The sequence below is a fragment of the Bos grunniens genome, chromosome X (genome assembly GCF_055505025.1).
Source record: "Bos grunniens cultivar Pamir isolate PY7600 chromosome X, Bosgru_T2T1.0, whole genome shotgun sequence".
NCBI lineage: Eukaryota > Metazoa > Chordata > Mammalia > Artiodactyla > Bovidae > Bos > Bos grunniens.
Genome location: NC_141194.1, coordinates 32,575,234 through 32,595,654, shown reverse-complemented (window position 1 = coordinate 32,595,654; position 20,421 = coordinate 32,575,234). Strand labels below are relative to the sequence as shown.

General features: G+C 37.2%; 1 protein-coding gene across 16 annotated transcripts in view; it reads left to right on the top strand.

The window, feature by feature from the left end:
- DMD (dystrophin) overlaps positions 1-20,421 on the top strand; it is a 2,667,987-nt gene that overhangs the window by 65,105 nt on the left and 2,582,461 nt on the right. The window lies entirely within an intron of this gene.

Genomic DNA, 20,421 nt, shown 5'->3' with positions numbered 1-20,421 from the left:
TTATTTTGTTCTCTACATGGTGCAATAAAGCCCTTTACATCATTTTAAAAATCATTTCGTCTATACTAGTTTTCCTATTTCATATCTTTTTGTTATAGTGTAAGGAAGATTACAATTGATAGAGACTTAAGACACCTAAATATAAGACACCTAAATATGTGTCCTGAATATAATCCTAATTCTCTTTGGGGGCTAATATCTTATCTTTGTACCTCAATTTTCTTCTCTCCAGTGCTGTTTTGATGATTATTCTGTACATTTATGATACTCATATTTCTGGGCACAGTATATATAACATTGAACCAAAGTAATAGTTCCCACTCTCATACAGTTTACATTCAAAGAGAGGAAACAAGTAAATATATCCTATGTCAGAGGTGATAAATGTAGTTGTCGCCCTGTATGTACATTTGCCATTGCGTCAGGCAAGTTTGGTGGGTCAGATGGTAAAGAATCTGCCTGCAATGTGGGAGACCCTGGGTTTGATTCCTGGCTCCAGGATCCCCTGTAGAATCCACTCCAGTATCTTTGCCTGGAAAATTCCATGGACTGAGGAGCCTGGAGGGCTACAGTCCATGGGGCCACAAAGAGTCCTACCCTACTGAGCAACTAACAGTTTCACTTTAGGCCAGTTTTATTTAGTCGATGAACATCAGTTTTTCTCCAGCATTGAGTGAAATAACTTTCTTGACTTTCTTAAGGCTTATACCCTGATCCAAAGAACAGAATCCTCTTCACTCTGGCAATTGCTTGTGTGACAACTCACACAACTGTTAAGTTTACTCATCAAGTGTACAACCTTACTTTGTATTTTGGGTACCTTCAAACATTGTATTCCAGCAAACTTTAGGAGCTTCTCACTATCAGATCAGATCAGATCAGTCGCTCAGTCGTGTCCGACTCTTTGCAACCCCATGAATCGCAGCACGCCAGGCCTCCCTGTCCATCACCAATTCCCAGAGTTCACTGAGACTCACGTCCATCGAGTCAGTGATGCCATCTAGCCATCTCATCCTCTGTCGTCCCCTTCTCTTCCTGCCCCCAATCCATCCCAGCATCAGAGTCTTTTCCAGTGAGTCAACTCCTCGCATGAGGTGGCCAAAGTACTGGAGTTTCAGCTTTAGCATCATTCCTTCCAAAGAAATCCCAGGGCTGATCTCCTTCAGAATGGACTGGTTGGATCTCCTTGCAGTCCAAGGGACTCTCAAGAGTCTTCTCCAACACCACAGTTCAAAAGCATCAATTCTTCGGCACTCAGCCTTCTTCACAGTCCAACTCTCACATCCATACATGACCACAGGAAAAACCATAGCCTTGACTAAACGGACCTTTGTTGGCAAAGTAATGTCTCTGCTTTTGAATATGCTATCTAGGTTGGTCATAACTTTCCTTCCAACGAGTAAGTGTCTTTTAATTTCATGGCTGCAATCACCATCTGTAGTGATTTTGGAGCCCAGAAAAATAAAGTCTGACATCGTTGCCACTGTTTCCCCATCTATTTCCATGAAGTGGTGGGACTGGATGCCATGATCTTCGTTTTCTGAATGTTGAGCTTTAAGCCAACTTTTTCACTCTCCACTTTCACTTTCATCATAATTCTCTGTTTTCCTATGTTTTCCTCTATCTTTTGATTGTTATATTATCTACTGTATTATATTACCTACTGTGTTTGTTGATACGTAAATAATAATCCATTTTTTTGTCTATTATAATTGAGGCTTCTTAAAATCTCAAAAAAAATAAAACAGTATCTTAAATGAATACACAGCTAAAAATGTTGTTAATCTTTAATTACCCTATATCTTGAAAAATGTATACCTATTCTATCCTTTAGATTCAGGGGAAAAGACAGTTATTGGAAGGAAAGGATAAAACAGAAACATTTTTTCCTTTTAGAAAGTATTTGACAAGAAAAAAAAAAAAAAAAAAACAAATGTGGCATGATCTGCCGGTTAGTGACTGAAGTGATGTATGAAGAATTCAAGAAATCCAAGTGATGTTATCAACACTGTCATCATTGTGTGAATTACAGGAATTGGTGGATCCCTAAATGACTTGCATCCCTCTGATCAGAGCACTCCCATTGTCTACCTAATTCTTGTCTGTCTATGCTTCCAGGATGCAAGCTATATTTAACATGAAGCATAGTGAGACAAATATTAGGGAAAATGCCTTGTGTACATATAAAATATGTACAAGTGTTGTTAAATTGCTGTTACTCTGTTTTTGGTATGGTTTGTCTTAGAATATTCAGAGTCAGTGGTGTTAATTGTAAAGTAAATGTTACTTGGTAGCTTTACTCATTCATGCTTTTAAAAATGTATACTGGTTACTCAGAATCTATTCTGTACTAATGATTTCCAAGGATTATACAGGTTAGAGATCAATAGCAGAGCTGTAGAGGTAAGATACCCTGGCTTTATATGCCAGCTTGGTCATTTTTTTCTGCTATGTGATCTTAAACAAGTGGCTCAGCAGTAAAGGATCTGCCTGCCAATCCAGGGGATGTAAGAGACATGGGTTAAATCCCTGGGTTGGAAAGATCCCTTGAAGGAAATGGCAACCCACTCCAGTGTTCTTGCCTGGAGAATCCCATAGACAGAGGAGCCTGGCAGGCTATAGTCCATAGGACCGCAAAGAGTCGGACACAACTGAAGTGAATTACCGTGCATGCACACTTAAACAATCCTCTGCAATCTTTAGTTTTCTTCATGTATTTATCAGCTATTACAGCAATAATGCTACTGAATCATAACCAATCATCTCAGTGGTTGACAGTAACAAACATTGTTATCTCATTCATTGGTTTGTGTGTAGGGGAGACTATGTCTAAGCTGAACTTGGTTGGACTTGACAACAGACTGAGAGCATGCTCATCTCTGTTCCCCAGACCACCTCTTTCTGAAAACAGGAGCTGTTTGGGCAGTGCTCGTCCAAAAGCAAATGGTGTGACTCCTCATTGGGGGTCATCTTGTTTATTCTGCCTACCACAGTAGTAATGAGATTATAGTTTCCCAGATTTGGCAGTGTCAAAACAGGAAGTAGGGTACAGGATGCATGCTTATTTTTCTTTCAGAGAGTTGTATGTGCCTCTATAAAATTTGAAGTGGTGCAAAATGATCCTTTTCTAACCTAGAAAATATATAAGCATGATAAGTGTGTTCTAGTTGAAGCAAGAAAACCAGAGGGCTTGCTTAAGGGTATAAAGTAGAGAGAGTACCATAAAAATTATTGTCAGCAAAGGTCTTGGTGTTTAGAGCACTGGAAATGAAGTAACCTGAGACAGACTTTGTTCTGGGTAGGGTTTGTTTAATTTTTTTCAACAGTGTTTAGGTAGACAACTCTGAAACAGAACTTCAAGCCAACTTATCTCCTTGTCTATGGCCTCTATCACTAAACCATACCCCACTCTCTCCTGTCTCTGTTGGTCTTCAAAGACCTACTCTGAATGCTTATTGCACTTCTGAAAATAGGTAGCTTTACCCTAGAGCATGCATTATTGGAAATTTTGGGAAAGTTATTGACTAGGACTTAAGTAATTGACCCTCTATGCCAATATTATTATTTTTTTTGCTGTGTTCCAATAAAATTTCATTTATAAGAACTGATACCAGGTGAGATTATCCAACAGCTATAGTTTTTAGACCTTTGCTTTAGAGAAACATACTGACATATATCATATTTTCAGATGTACAACAAAATGATTTGACGTTTGTATATATTGTGAAGTAATAATTACAGTAAGTCTAGGTAATATCCATCACCATGCTTACATTGTGTGTGTGTGTGTGTGTGATAAAACAGCTTCCCAGGTGGTGCTAGTGGTAAAGAATATGCCTGCCAATGCAGGAGATGCAAGTGATGCAGGTTCAATCCCTGGGTTGGGAAGATCCCCTGGAGTGGGAAGTGGCATCCCATTCCAGTATTCTTGCCTGGGAAATTACATGAACAGAGGAGCCTGGTGGGCTACTGTCCATGGGACCTCAAAGAGTGAGACGTGACTGAGTACTACTCTCTTAGCAACTTTCAAATATACAATGTGATATTATTAACTATGGTCACCGTGCTGTACATTACATCCCATGGCTTACTTACTTTTTAACTAGAAGTTTGTACGTTTTGACCACCCTATCCTTTTTAGTCATGCCCCATCTACCACCCCCTACCTTTGGCAACCACCAATCTATACTCTCTGTGAGCTTGCTAGGATGTGTGTGTTTGTAGATACACATATAAGGGAGATCATATAGTATTTTTCTTTCTGTGACTTACTTCACTTATCATAAATCCTCAAGTTCCATCCATGTTGCTTCAAATGACAAGATATCCTCCTTTTATGGCTAAATAATACTCCATTTTATGTATATACCATATTTTCTTTATCCATTCACCAGTGGACACTTAAGTTGTTTCCATGTCTTAGCTATTGTAAATAATGCTGCTATAACCATGGGGGTGAAGATATGTTTTTAGGTTAGTGTTTTAATTTTGAGGGCCTAAATGCCTGGAAGTGGGATTGCTGGATCATATGGTGGTTGTATATATTTTCTAAATTTTTCTGAGGAACCTCCATAATGTTTTCCATAGTGGCTTCACCAATTTAAATACCTACCAACAATGCACAAGGGTTTCCTTTACTCAACCCTTTACTTGGTGAGAACCTTTACTCACCAACACTTGTTATTTTTTGTAGTTTTGATAATAGCCTTTCTAATACATATGAGGTGATACCTCATTGTAGTTTTGATTTACAATTCCTTGATTATGATATTGAGCACCATTTCATGTACTTATTTGGCAACTATATGTGTTCTTTGGAAAATTACTTCCAGTCCTCTATACATTTTCATTCAAATTGTTTCCTCACTCTAGAGCTGTATGAGTTCTTTATTTTGAATATTAACCCCTTATCAGAAGTTATAACCATATTAAAACATTTTATATGGCTGAACCATATAAAATATCACATAGTCAAAATAATGATTAAATATTGCCAATTTTATAATATTCAGCTATACATTTCCACATAACTTTGAGAGTCTTGAATTTGTTATTCCTCTATCAATGGATATAGTTCTGAGTCACTGAATTACCATGCTATGCTATGCTATGCTAAGTCACTTCAGTCGTGTCTGACTCTCTGCAACCCCATAGACAGCAGCCCACCAGGCTCCCCCGTCCCTGGGATTCTCCAGGCAAGAACACTGGAGTGGATTGCCATTTCCTTCTCCAATGCATGAAAGTGAAAAGTGAAAGTGAAGTCGCTCAGTCGTGTCCGACTCTTAGCAACCCCATGGATTGCAGCCTAATAGGCTCCTCCATCCATGGGATTTTCCAAGCAAGAGTACTGGAGTGGGGTGCCATTGCCTTCTCTGACTGAATTACCATAGAGAGTCCCAGACCTGTTTCATTGAAGTCAGAATATTTTCCCTGCATTTAGAAGTTATGATAAAGATTGATGGCCTGTTGGAATACTTTTGTGTGAATTTGATTATTAGGGAAAAATAGGACATACTGGAAGTGTGTATGGCATATTTAGATATGTGTATATGTAAGAAGGCACAAGTTATATATATGTATATAGATGTATGTGTGTGCATTTAAATTTATTTTTAATCAAATGGTTTTTGTAAAGTGTTTCCAGTGAGTGCTCATAACAGTCATCCTGGAGCAAAGATATGTTTAGAAAGAATGTATGACAGAATATTTAATAAGATGTTCTCCTCTTGAAAAGAAGCCTATAGATGTGAATGAAGAAAATTTAGTTTCTTCATTATAAAGTGAGTTTTATAGAATGAGTTTATAATCAATAGAAGAAATGCTTCCTTGAAGGATTTAGTGTTGACTGCCACAAAAGATTAAAGCAGATTATGTTAAATTCTTAAAAATAAAATCAGGAAGACCTAGTTACTTTTAGTATTTTCAGATTTTTGCTCATAGATAATGGCATGGGTTATTAAACAAGTTTGATGCAGTCTATTGATTAGAAGTAGGTAAAAAATAATTTGTAAAAGGTTGACTCATTGGAAAAGACTCTGATGCTGGGAGGGATTGGGGGCAGGAGGAGAAGGGGACGACAGAGGATGAGATGGCTGGATGGCATCACTGACTCAATAGACATGGGTTTGGGTGAACTCCGGGAGTCGGTGATGGACAGGGAGGCCTGGCGTGCTGCGATTCATGGGATCGCAAAGAGTTGGACACCATTGAGCGGACTGAACTGAACTGATAGATAAATAAGCAAACCAGCATGAACTTTAAACTTTTTGAAGCAAGTCAACTTAAAAACCTCAGGGTCTTAGTGTGTTCTTTTTTGGCCTTTCAGGATTAAAAGGGTTGTCCCTAAATTACATTAAGAAAATTTGAAAACTTAAACACATCCTTCAGTATGTTATTTCAGTTGTACTTGGGTTTTCTTTTCCTTTTTGTAATATTAGTATGTATCTTTTTTGTAATAACATTAAAACTTATAGGTGGCAAAAGAGTTGGATGACTCTGATAGTACAGTTCCAACATTCTGTGCATCAATGTGTAAAATATTTCTATAATTTTTATTTTATCAAAACTTAGGACCTAGAACTTGAAAATAGAATGTTAATATATAAACACTACTTTAATTTTCATGGATTCCTTAGGCCTCTAACCTAATTGATATATTTTTCTTGATTTTAAGCTGTTCACATATTATTTTCATTTTTCTTTTAACTGTTTATTCTAAGCTTTCTTAATGTGTAACTGTTTTTTTCTTCTTAGATTAAATGTTATAAAGTTTAAGTAAGTCATGTTGCTATAAGGAATGTGAATGAAAAATTTGAATTTCTTGGGATTTTATTGCCATGTCTTACTCTTGGTAAGGTCATATTTATCATCTGCATTTTCCTCCTATATTTTTAAATCCTTAAAAATAATTTAATCCTTAAAGGATTTTTATTTTTAAAATCCTTTATTTTAAAGTCCTTTAAATTTAAAGGATTTTTATTTTAAAATCCTTTAAATTTAAAGGATTTTTATTTTAAAATCCTTTAAATTTAAAAATCCTTAAAAATAAATCCTTAAACATTTAATCCTCTATTTTAAATCCTTAGTATGCACACTTATCTCAAAAGAGAAATTGCCTGAGTGTCTAATACGTGATGAATTCTATAGCTCATCATCTAGCCCTTAATTATTTACTAATAACATTATTTTGCAGTTGATTCATGTTCTCCAGTGTCTTATCACAGGGATATTTTAGGCACTTAAAGGTATGGGCCAGATCCTGTCTCTCTTCTTAAATGTCCTAACTATACTAACTAATCTCTGTGTTATCCATTTTTACTTGAGTGATACCATTTAGTCTTCAACATCAGTTTGTACAGATGAGGAAACTGGGTTAGTAGCAGAGATAGTATTAAAATTAGGATTTGTTTGCTTTTGATTTGTACCTCCATAGACCCAGTGATGGTGAATTGTCCTACCCACTTTCACCAACTTTCCTAGGCACTGAGGCTTGCCAGAGTAGGTTAACATATTACAGTCAAGTTTTGGAAGTAAAATTAGGGTAATCCCATCATCCATCGTACTTATAGCTTTGCATCCTTAAATAATGACATGGGTAAACAAATTTGGGGCTTCCCTGGTAGCTCAGCTAGTAAAGAATCTGCCTACAATGCAAGAGACCCCAGTTTGATTCCTGGGTTGGGAAGATCCCCTGGAGAAGGGATAGGCTATGTGCTCCAGTATTCTTGGGCTTCCCTGGTACCTCAGTTAATAAAGAATCTGCCTGCAATGTGGGAGACCTTGGTTCAATCCCTGGGTTGGGAAGATCCCCTAAAGGAGGGTATAGCAACCCACTCCAGTATTCTTGCCTGGAGAATCCCTAAGAACGGAGGAGCCTGGTGGGCTGTGGTCCATGGGGTCACAAAGGGTTGGACACGAATGAGAGACTAAGCACAGCACAGCACAAACAACCTTAAGGTGTTCAACCAATGCATATCAGTTAGAAGGAAACATTTTCCATAGTCATGACCAAATAGACAAACAAGCATGAATCATAATACCTTTGAGTGTAACTACACCCAAGTGTGGCTCTGAGATTAGAAACCCCAACTGGTTTTTGAAGTAAAGATGCTATGGCACATCCTGCAATGAATAATTTCTAGGTGTCTAGTTGGACAGTAAAACCATTTCCAGAATGGAGAATAAGACATATCGGGAAAGGAATCCAGATAGATCTTTATAAAAGAGTAGAAGGGGAACATCCTTTTAGACAGGTAAAGCATGATGATAGGGAATATAGGAATCTGCTAGTAGTTCAGTTCAGTTGCTCAGTCATGTCCGACTCTTTGCGACCCCATGAACCACAGCACACCAGGCCTCCCTGTCCATCACCGACTCCCGGAGTTCACCCAAACCCATGTCTATTGAGTCAGTGATGCCATCCAGCCATCTCATCTTCTGTCATCCCCTTCTCCTCTTGCCTTCAGTCTTTCCCAGCATCAGGGTCTTTTCCAGTGAGTCAGCTCTTCGCATCAGGTGGCCAAAGTATTGGAGTTTCAACTTCAACATCAATCCTTCCAATGAACACACAGGACCTATCTCCCTTAGGATGAACTGATTGGATCTCCTTGCATCCAAGGGACTCTCAAGAGTCTTCTCCAACACCACAGTTTAAAAACATCAATTCTTGGGTGCTCAGCTTTCTTTATAGTCCAACTCTCATATCCATACCTGACCACTGGAAAAACCATAGCCTTGACTAAAAAGACCTTTGGTGACAAAGTAATGTCTCTGCTTTTTAATATGCTGTTTATATTGGTCATAACTTTCCTTCCAAGGAGTAAGCATCTTTTAATTTCATGGCTGCAATCACCATCTGCAGTGATTTTGGAGCCCAGAGAAATAAAGTCAGCCACTGTTTCCACTGTTTCCCCATCTATCTGCCATAAAGTGATGGGACCAGATGCCATGATCTTTGTTTTCAGAATATTGAGCTTTAAGCCAACTTTTTCACTCTCCTCTTTCACTTTCATCAAGAGGCTTTTTAGTTCCTCTTCAGTTTCTGCCATAAGGGTGGTGTCATCTACATATCTGAAGTTATTGATTTCTCCCAGCAATCTTAATTCCAGCTTGTGCTTCTTCCAGCCCAGCGTTTCTCATGATGTACTCTGCATATAAGTTAAATAAGCAGGGTGACAATATACAGCCTTGACGAACTCCTTTTCCTATTTGGAACCAGTCTGATGTTCCATGTCCAGTTCTAACTGTTGCTTCCTGACCTGCATACAGGTTTCTCAAGAGGCAGGTCAGGTGCTCTGGTATTCCCATCTCTTTCAGAATTTTCCACAGTTTATTGTGATCCACACAGTCAAAGGCTTTGGCATAGTCAATAAAGCAGAAATAAATGTTTTTCTGGAACTCTCTTGCTTTTTTGATGATCCAGCAGATGTTGGCAATTTGATCTCTGGTTCCTCTGCCTTTTCTAAAACTAGCTTGAACATGTGGAAGTTTACGGTTCACATATTGCTGAAGCCTGGCTTGGAGAATTTTGAGCATCACTTTACTAGCATGTGAGATGAGGTGCAATTGTGCGGTAGTTTGAGCATTCTTTGGCATTGCCTTTATTTGGGATTGGAATGAAAACTGACCTTTTCCAGTCCTGTAGCCACTGCTGAGTTTTCCAAATTTGCTGGCATATTGAGTACAGCACTTTCACAGCATCTTCGTTCAGGATTTGAAATAGCTCAACTGGAATTCCATCACCTCCACTAGCTTTGTTCATAGTGATGCTTTCTAAGGCCCACTTGACTTCACATTCCAGGATGTCTGGCTCTAGATGAGTGATCACACCATCGTGATTATCTTGGTCATGAAGATCTTTTTTGTACAGTTCTTCTGTGTATTCTTGCCACCTCTTCTTAATATCTTCTGCTTCTGTTAGGTCCATATCATTTCTGTCCTTTATTGAGCCCATCTTTGCATGAAATGTTCCCTTGGTATCTCCAATTTTCTTGAAGAGATCTCTGATCTTTCCCATTCTGTTGTTTTCCTCTATTTCTTTGCATTGATCTCTGAGGAAGACTTTCTTATCTCTCCTTGCTATTCTTTGAAACTTTGCATTCAAATAGGTATATCCTTCCTTTTCTCCTTTGCTTTTCGCTTCCCTTCTATTCACAGCTATTTGTAAGGCCTCTTCAGACAATCATTTTGCTTTTTTGCATTTCTTTTTCTTGGAGATGTTCTTGATCCCTGTCTCCTGTACAATGTCACGAACCTCTGTCCATAGTTCATCAGGCACTCTATCAGATCTATTCCCTTAAATCAGTGGCTGATATCAAAACATCAGACTCAGTCATGGTAGTCAAATCGCTGTTTAAGGAAAAGTTCCAAGGCAAGCCCACGGGTTTATGTAGAGTATCAGGCAACTTGAAAACTACAGAGGAATGAATGAGTCAAGTGTTCTGTTACACACGTCAAACTTCCAGGCAAAGACTTTGTTTCCTGCACCACTGTTGCCCATTCCCCCACCATATACTGGATCATGTTTGATTATCTAATGTATTATGTCTCTGACATGATTTTGATGTATGCATGCTGTGATGAGACATATGTTAATATTTACAAAGGTTCTCAGAGAAATCATTATTTTCCCTTTTTAGATAAAGAGATGGGCACTCAGATATTATCCAATGTCTCAAAGTTAGTCTCAAAAATGAGATTATAACTTCCATTTTTCTGCTTCTCCAACACTATAGCCATTCTACTTTTTAAAAACATTTTATGTCTGACATTATTTAGTGTGAAGTGTCTTTGCACATGTTATTTATAAACAAATCTACATTGCATTTAGATGATGCTGTATCTTACATGAGTTTTATGTTGAGAAACCTTCCTTTGGTTTCAAGGGACGTTTTATGCCTTTATCCTCATACTTGGTGAAGTACCTTATATGAGACCACATGTTTCTTACTGTGTGAAATTAAAACCGGCACACATGCTATTCTCTTAAAGTCTTTCAGTTTCATGGAGGTGAACATTATGAGTAATATGCACTTTATTGCAAGTTTTCTATTCAGGATTGTACACAATAACTTTGGACACAGATGATTTACTTATGAACGTAAATTATTTTGACCTTATAAAATGAAAATGCACTGCTCTCTATGTGGAAATTGATGCTTAAAGATGTGTTCTTTCAGATTGTGGGCAAAATATTCTTTTTGATTCTGACTCTAGTACTTTAGTTTCTAAAGAATAAGTTACTATATTTTTAGGGCCTATGCTTAGAGAATATTAAGAAACCATTGCCTTCTTATAGGGGCTTCCCCGGTGGCTCATTGGTAAAGAATCCGCCGGCCAATGCAGGAGACGCGGGTTTGATCCCTGGGTCAGGAAGATCCCCTGGGGGAGGACATGGCAACCCACTCCAGTATTCATGCCTGGAAAATCCCAGTGACAGAGAAGCCTGGCGGGCTACAGTCCATGTGATTGTGAAGAGTCAGACACAACTGAGCACACATGCCTTATTATAGTTTAAAATTTTTTCAGTACGTTATTTAAAAGCAAGAAATATGTCTAAAATTATCACTATATATAATTAATTATAATAGTGATTCAGACAATACTTTGCAAGCTGTGTGAGCAGCAATATAGTATAATCTTAAAGTTAAGCTCAAAATAAAGTATGCAGCTAATGCCATATATTCTTGTAAGGTTACAGTGAATTGGGGTGTGGGATTTGGTATGCAACATGAAAAGCTGCAATGGTGGGTAACCTAGTAATTTTCTGTGTACTATAAGGGTGGATTTTAGCTAAACAGGTGATAGATATGTGTGGTTTTCAATTAAAGTGTTCTCTTCCACAATTTTGTAAGATAAAATGGTATATGTTTTCATAAGGACATACAATAATTTAAACAGCTGGGTTTTTATAATAAGGGGTGGGCAATATTTATCTTATCCAGGAAGTAGCCAGCAAAATTTCTACTGAGCTGTAATTTAAGAAGACAGTGTAGAGTTTCCTATACTCTCTTTACTTCATCATTTCTGCCTTGCTCCTAGCCTATGACTGGGAAGTGTAGAGGATGTATTGTATTTTTTTAAAGCATAGCTAATCCCCAGAGTTTAAAAACTATTGTGAAGTAAGTTAGAGAAAGATAAATATCGTATGATATCACTTATATATGGAATATTAAAAAACGGTACAAATGAACTTCCTTACAAAACAGAGATAGTCACATGTAGAAAACAAATGTATGTTTACCAAGGGGGGATAAGGAGCAGTGGATAAATTGGAAGATTTGAATTGACATATACACAATACTGTATATAAAATAGATAACTGATAAGGACTTACTGTATAGCACAGGGAACTCTAGTCAAAACCCTGTAATGAGCTATATGGGAATAGAATATAATGAAGAATGGATATATGTATATGTATAACTGATTCACTTAGCTATACAGCAGAAAGTAACACAATATTGTAAATCAACTGTACTCCAATAAAAATTGATTTAAAAAAAACTACGGACCCACAGGACTATTTCACCCTGGGCCCCACATGTTTGTGGCAGAAACCTGTATTTATTAAGTAACAGCTTTTGTATCTGCTTACCAATAATGCAGATGTACAATGCAAAGTATATTAAGCTATGTATGTAGCACTTTAGCTATTAAAATGCTTAAATATGCTTAAATTAACAAATGATATATTTTAACTTCCTCTTAGTCATAAAAATTCATGTTGTTAGAAAAGTATATGAGGCCACAATGAGCCCAAAATTGAAAACTAAGGTGGTGCAGCAGTAAAGAATCTGCTTGAGATACAGGAGACCCAGATTTGATTTCTGGGTGGGAAGATCCCCTGGAGAAGGGAATGGCAACCCACTCCAGTATTCTTGCCTAGGAAATCCCATGGACAGACAGTCCATGAGGTCACAGTCAATCAGACACGACTGAGTGACTAACAGACACACAAGAATGCGGAAGTTTCTCCTTCAGATAGTGCAGTGTATATACATGGTAAATGGAAGGTTGTTGACCATTTTAGTTTTCATTTTTTCCTTAAGATTAGGGAATACTGGGGCTAGAGAGCTGAGTTAATTCAGATGGAAAATATTTTAAATGTAGAATGGGTTCGTTTGTAATTAGTATACAGTTCATCAGTTCAGTTCAGTCACTCAGTCATGTCCAACTCTTTGTGACCCCATGGACTGCAGCATGCCAAGCTTCCCTGTCCATCACCAACTCCTGGAGCTTATTCATATCCATTGAGTTGGTGATGCTATCCAACCATCTAATCCTTTGTCGTCCCCTTCTCCTGCCTTCAGTCTTTCCCAGCATCAGGGTCTTTTCCAATGAGTCAGTTCTTCACATCAAGTGGCCAAAGTATCATAGTTTCAGCTTCAGCATCAGTCCTTCCAGTGAACACCCAGGACTGATCTGCTTTAGGATGGACTGGTTGGATCTTGCAGTCCAAGAGACTCTAAAGTGTCTTCTCCAACACCACAGTTCAAAAGCATCAATTCTTTGGCACTCAGCCTTCTTTATAGTCCAACTCTCACATCCATACATGACTATTGGAAAAACCATAGTTTTGACTAGATGGACCTTTGTTGGCAAAGTAATGTCACTGCTTTTGAATTTGCTGTCTAGGTTGGTCATACCTTTCCTTCCAAGGAGCACGTGTCTTTTAATTTCATGGCTGCAGTTACCATCTGCAGTGATTTTGGAGCCCCTGAAAATAAAGTCCACCACTGTTTCCACTGTTTCCCCATCTATTTGCCATGAAATGGTGGGGCCATATGCCATGATCTTAGTTTTCCGAATGTTGAGTTTTAAGCCAACTTTTTCATTCTCTTATTTCACTTTCATCGAGAGGCTCTTTAGTTCTTCTTTGCTTTCTGCTGTAAGGGTGGTGTCATCTGCATATCTGAGGTTATTGATATTTCTCCTGGCAATCTTGATTCCAGCTTGTGCTTCTTCCTGCCGCCATTTTGCATGATAAGCAGTATATCAAAATTCACGTCTGCTATTATTATATTGTGCTGCTTCTACTTGTGATAAAGAAGCCTAAAACATGGAGCATAGAGCTAAAACACTGGAATTTTACAAGGGACAAAAATATTTCTTAAAAGGTACTTCCCACAAATCCATTTAGCTCATATTTCAGTTTAGAACAAAATGGTGAGAGCAGCAAAACCTAAGGGGGGCACCAAACTGACAGTGAAGTGATTAAGATGGTTATATATGCTCCTGTTAATGATCTCTTCAGGTTTCTAGTTTTGTTGTTGTTCTGTATTCTTTTACCACTCAGTTGCAGTCTAATGAAGAATCCCTACATACTCCTGTATTAATCATATAAAGTAGTCTTTTCTACAGGTTATTATATGTAATAAGCAACTCCAAAATCTCAGCCTGTAACAACAGATATTTATTGCTCTCTTGATACATGCTTGTTGCTCAACTCATTTCAGTCTGTGGGCTGGAATCAAGTTGGCTTTGTATGTGTCTTATTTCCAGGCTCTAGACTGAAGGGTGAGCTCCAATTAGGAATTTTCTCATTTTGTGTAGAGGACTGAGAGGAGGAAGATACATGGAAGTTTGTCACAGCTCTAAACTTTTCTGTTTTAGATGTTCCAAACATTGTGTTCGCTTACCATCCAGTGGACAAAATAAGTCTTGTTTGCTAAGGAAAAAAAGGCCAATTTGAACTCTACCTGCATGGAAGAAGAAAGTAAATAATTAGCAAAAATAATGATCTTGTGGTTTCCAGAGTTGGTTGGTTCCTGTTTACTAAGATGGTTCTTAAAGTTTGTGATACATTGATTTCTTCTTTGACATATCCTCATTTGAATGGTAATGCACATAATAATAACTTAAGCATAGAAAAATTGCCAATAAGAAAAGTAAACTCTGATAATAAAAACATTTCACTTATATGAATCTAAACCTCACATGTCACCTCTTTTTCAGGTGTGAGGAACCAGAAAATAGATAGATAGATAGCCTGGGTTGCCCAATATATATGGCACCAAACTTATTTCCTACATATAATAGATTTTATTCATAAGAAAACAAGTAGACAGCCTCTGATGAGAACCTGTCTATTCTTACTTTACATATATATTTGTGATTTATTTCCCCAGCCTAAATCTCATCAGAAGTACATCAGAAACAATAACAATGATGCCAGTATGAATTGACAGCTGACAGTCTCAAATGAGGGAGAAGAGTTATAATAGCTTGTGTTATTGGTCCTAGTGTTCCACCCTTTCTTACTTCATACCATTTTCATGTGACTTGATTGTTCGTCCCTAAAGCAAATAATATTTCCTTGTCCCCTTGTCTTTGCATTTGGCCATGTGACTTGCATTTGAAATAGAATGAAGCAATTTGGAAAGTGTGCCAGTTCCAGATCTAGGCTTTAATATGCCTTAGGTGTTCCTATTTGCTCCTTCGTGCCTCTTCCATCAACATGAAAAGAATGTGCCTCTGTTAACCCTTTAGTCTAAGGAGGGTTAGAGACACATTGAGCATAGCTGACTTTTCTGATCCGGCCAAGATCAGCCCATTCACCTCACCCACATATGGTGATTATTTTATGCCGCTAAATATTAGGGTACACTTCTATTTTTCCATTTTTTAAGCAATAGTTAATAATCTTAAGAATGTGATGCTTGTAAAAACATACTCTTCTACACTAGGATTTCCCAGTGTTTTACAGTAGGGTAAGAGCTATTTGATTAGATCAGATGTTTGAGATCTGATGTTTGAGAATTTATAGGTTAAGTAAAATGACATAGTATTATAGACTATTGAGAGACTTCAATAGGTTCTGCTAATGCCCAAGAGTTAAACAGAGTTACCTGTATCTTCTTTCAAACTGATTGGGCAATAGAAAACTAACATACAGAAAAAATTAGTAACATCTCTCAACACAATGTAAGAAATAAGGATTATTCTCGGGTCATTTAGCAGAGTAATAAGTAATCCCATTGCCCTTGAAACCTTCATTGTTGGATCCCTGCACAGCAGGCACTATTCATGGTGGAAATACTGCTGTATCATTGAGCAAAATTAAGAAAACTCAAGCTTCAATTTTATGGTAATGTGAGTTTTTACCTAAAATTTTTTCATCATTCCATTAGTGACAAACCTATGGATATAAGTGAAAATAGGATATGATGACATGTGTTTCACACAAAACTGGGGATGAAATGAAAACTAGAATATTTACAAAGAAATATGCTGTTTCTGTCACTGAATACCTTTTGCTATCTACAACCATGAACTCTGTAGCTACATTTGTCAGGCTATTTTACCTACTTTCCAGGGGCTATAGCATTTTAGTTTGGACAAATAGCTGATGTAATTAATAAAACCTAAGTGTATGCCAGAATAATTTTAGATAAACTTATTTAGCAGCTCATATTTTTCAATGAAGCATAGAATTTTCAACAATAATGTACTTACCAACAGGGTTAGTGTGTGAAATCAGATTATTGGGGAAAGCAATTAGTAATCAGTTTATTCTAAGACTGAAAGTTCTTTATGCCATTTCTTTAAGTATTTAAAATATGTTTTGAGCAAATGCTCAAGGGATAATAATGAATTGCTTCCATTTCTATCTTTATAAGTACTGCAAAGGTTAAGAATACCAAGATTATCTTATATATTAAAACAAGAAAAATTAATTTTATAACAGTGGGAATGCATAAATATCATATGTGGACAATTGATATTTCTTCTGTGTTAGAAACTTTTTTATGCAAAAACTTCTTTTGCATAGAAGTGCTAGGTGATTATTAAAATTCAATCTCATTCCAATTTGAAAAGATAAAAATCTTATGTATCTATCCTTTGAGTTATTAGAGAGGTCATGTCCTGGCCATATGGTCTCAATCATTTTTACTTCCTTGTGTTGTAGTTCAGTCACTCAGTTGTGGTCGGCTCTGCAACCCCATAGACTGCAGCACATCAGGCTTCCCTGTGCTTAACCATAACTCCTGGAGCTTGCTCAAACTCATGTCCATTGGGTTGGTGACGCCATCCAACCATCTCATCCTCTGTCATCCCCTTTTCCTCCTGCCTTCAATCTTTCCCAGCAACAGGGTCTTTTAAAATGAGTCAGTTCTTCACATCAGGTGGCCAAAGTATTGGAGCTTCAGCTTCAGCATCAGTCCTTCAATGAATATTTAGGGTTGATGTCCTTTAAGATTGACTGGTTGGATCTCCTTGCAGTCTAAGGGACTCTCAAGAGTCTTCTCCAACACCACAGCTCAAAAACATCAATTCTTCAGCGCTCAGCTTTGTTTATAGTCCAACTCTCACATCCATACATGACTACTGGAAAAAACATAGCTTTGACTAGATGGACTTTTGTCAGCAAAGTCATGTCTCTGCTTTTTAATATGCTGTCTAGGTTTGTGATAGCTTTTCTTTCAAGGAGCAAGTGTCTTTTAGTTTCATGGCTACAGTCACCATCTGCAGTGATCTTGGAGCCCAAGAAAATAGTCTGTCATGGTTTCCGTTGTGACCCCATCTATTTGACGTGAAGTGATAGGACCAAATACCATGATCTTTGTTTTTTGCATGTTGAGTTTTAAGCCAGCTTTTTCATTCTTCTCTTTCACCTTCATCAAGAGGCTCTTTAGTTACTCTGCACTTTCTGCCATAAGGGTGGTGTCATTTGCATATTTGAGGTTACTGATATTTCTCCTGGCAATCTTCATTCCAGCTTGTGCTTTATCCAGCCCAGGATTTTGCATGATGTATTCTGCATATAAGTTAAATAAGCAGGTGATAATATACAGCCTTAATGTACTCCTTTTCCTATTTGGAATCAGTCTGTTGTTCCATGTCCAGTTCTAACTCTTGCTTCTTGACCTGCATATAGATTTCTCAGGAGGCAGGTAAAGTGGTCTGATATTCCCATTTCTTTAAGAATTTTCCACAATTTGTTATGATCTACTGAAAACAATTTTCTAAACATTCCATAAAATCAGTTTTGTTACATTAGGTTGTGTACTTTCGTTTTGTACTTTAGGTAGTAAATGCTGTATTTTAAAGATTCCTAAGATTGCATGAATGACCAGCTCAATTTTAAAATACATATAATTACTTTTCTCTTTGTTAGCTTTGGTTAAACTGTGTTATATTTGTAATTAATATAGTTATCTCCATTCATGTGAGTTTACTTAGATGATGAAAGATGCTGTGGCCAGCCTACGGTATCCATGGATACCAGACAGATCAGGGATTCCAAGCTGAGTAACTTTGGAATTGAAAGTCAACATATCTTATCCATCCCATCATCACTGAAGTGTTTGTATAGACATAGCAATGTTAACTTAGCAGATTAAGCCTAAAGCGGAGGTAATAAGGTTCAAAAGCTAATTTAACTGAATAGAATGCTTTCTAAGAAGTTGGTACTTTCTCACTTGTGGAGAGGAAATTTCATAACAACCCAGAGAAAGGAAATTAGATTTGTCATTATACATATATTTGACAGGATTGCATTGACAACCTGTCCTGTAGAATACAATCTTGAAGTCAAAATTTAGAAGAGTTCTAAAAATTGCAAGATGATGTAAAGAAATTTTCTACTTGAAGAGACAGATACATTTAACTTAATCTTCACAGTAGCCTATAAGATAGCAGAGCATCTCCAATGCTTGTAAAATACCATTGTTGTATTTGCTTTCCTTTTCTTGCCTGCTTTGGGAAATAAATTTCCAAGCCTAAAAAATCCACACAATTATTACCTAACCTAAAAACTCTGTGGGTGTGTGTATACGTACATATATATATATATATATATATATATGTAGGTAAATCACTACTATAACACTTAGGTAAATATGTTCTAAAAGTACAGTGCATGTCTGAGTTTTGAAGCAGGAACACTTTGAATTAACTCTTTCAGTGAAATATCTTCACTCTTTGATCTTTTGTACCTAATTTTCATATGGGTATATGGTACTTGGGGCAAAAATAAATATCTAGGGAAGTTATTTACATTTTCACACACACAGCAATCAAGTAAGAATGAGGCTGGAAATTAATGAAAGGCAAGTATAAGCTGAAGATAAGTTGGGAATATGTAAATTCAGCTATATAATAAATAGCCTATACATAAGACGCCTTTAGTTTTCCCACTGTGTCTTAATCACCTCTGAGAATTATTACGGTATTTTGTCCCATTTATCTACAATTTGTGATGACAAAAGCAAGTTCGTTTTTCCCCTATTATGGAGGCTAAAACATTGCTTCATAATCCTGAATATTCATTGGAAGGACTGATGCTGAAGCTCCAATGCTTTGGCCACTTGATGGCAAAGAGCTGACTCATTGGAAAAGACCTCAATGCTGGGAAAGATTGAAGGCAGAACAAGGGGACAACAGAGGATGAAATGGTTGGATGGCATCATCAACTCATTGGACATGAGTTTGAGCAAGCTCCGGGAGTTTGTGATGGACAGGGCAGCCTGGCATGCTGCAGTCCATGGGGTTGCAAAGAATCAGACACAACTGAGTGACTGCACTGAACAGAATATCATTATGCATAATAACCCAACATTGGAAACACTCAAAATATCTATTAGTAGTAGCATAGATATATAAATAGTACTATATCCACAGAGTGGACTATTACACAACAATGAAAGTAAATGGTCTGCAACTATATGTACTAACATAGAAGAACTTTACAAACAACACAGACAAAAATAATCTATCCACAACAAAGTATAGCCTTTGTGATTCAGTTTACGTGAATTTTAAACCAGACACCTATGATTTTTCATTATGGTAAAATATGTGTATTACAGAATTTATTAGTTTAAATATTTAAGGGTACACTTTAGTGGCATTAAGTATATTAATGTTGTGCAACAATCACTTTTATCCATTTTCAAAACTGTCATTTCATACAGAAGCTCGGTACCTATTGAACAATAAATCCTCGTAACCCTTCCACTCAGCCCCTGGTAACTTCTCTATGCTATTCTCTATCTATATGAATTTACCTATTCTATGGAGTCATATATATTTGATGTTTTATATCTGGCTTATTTCACTTAACATGTTTTCAGAATTTATCCATGTTGTAGAACATATTAGAACTTCATTCTTTTTCATTGAATTGATTTGCAATGTTTTATTAGTTTCAGGTGAAAAGTGATTCCATTATACACATGTGTGTATAAACGTGTGTGTGTGTGTGTGTGTCTGTGTGAGTAAGTGAAAGTGAAAGTCGCTCAGTTGTGTCTGACTCTGTGACCCCAAGGACTATACAGTCCGTGGAATTCTCTGGGCTAGAATACTAGGGTGAGTAGCTGTTCCCTCCTCCAGGGGATCTTCCCAACCCAGGGACTGAACCCAGGTCTCCAGCATTGCAGGCAGATTCTTTACCAGGCTCACCTGGTAAAGAAGAAGGGA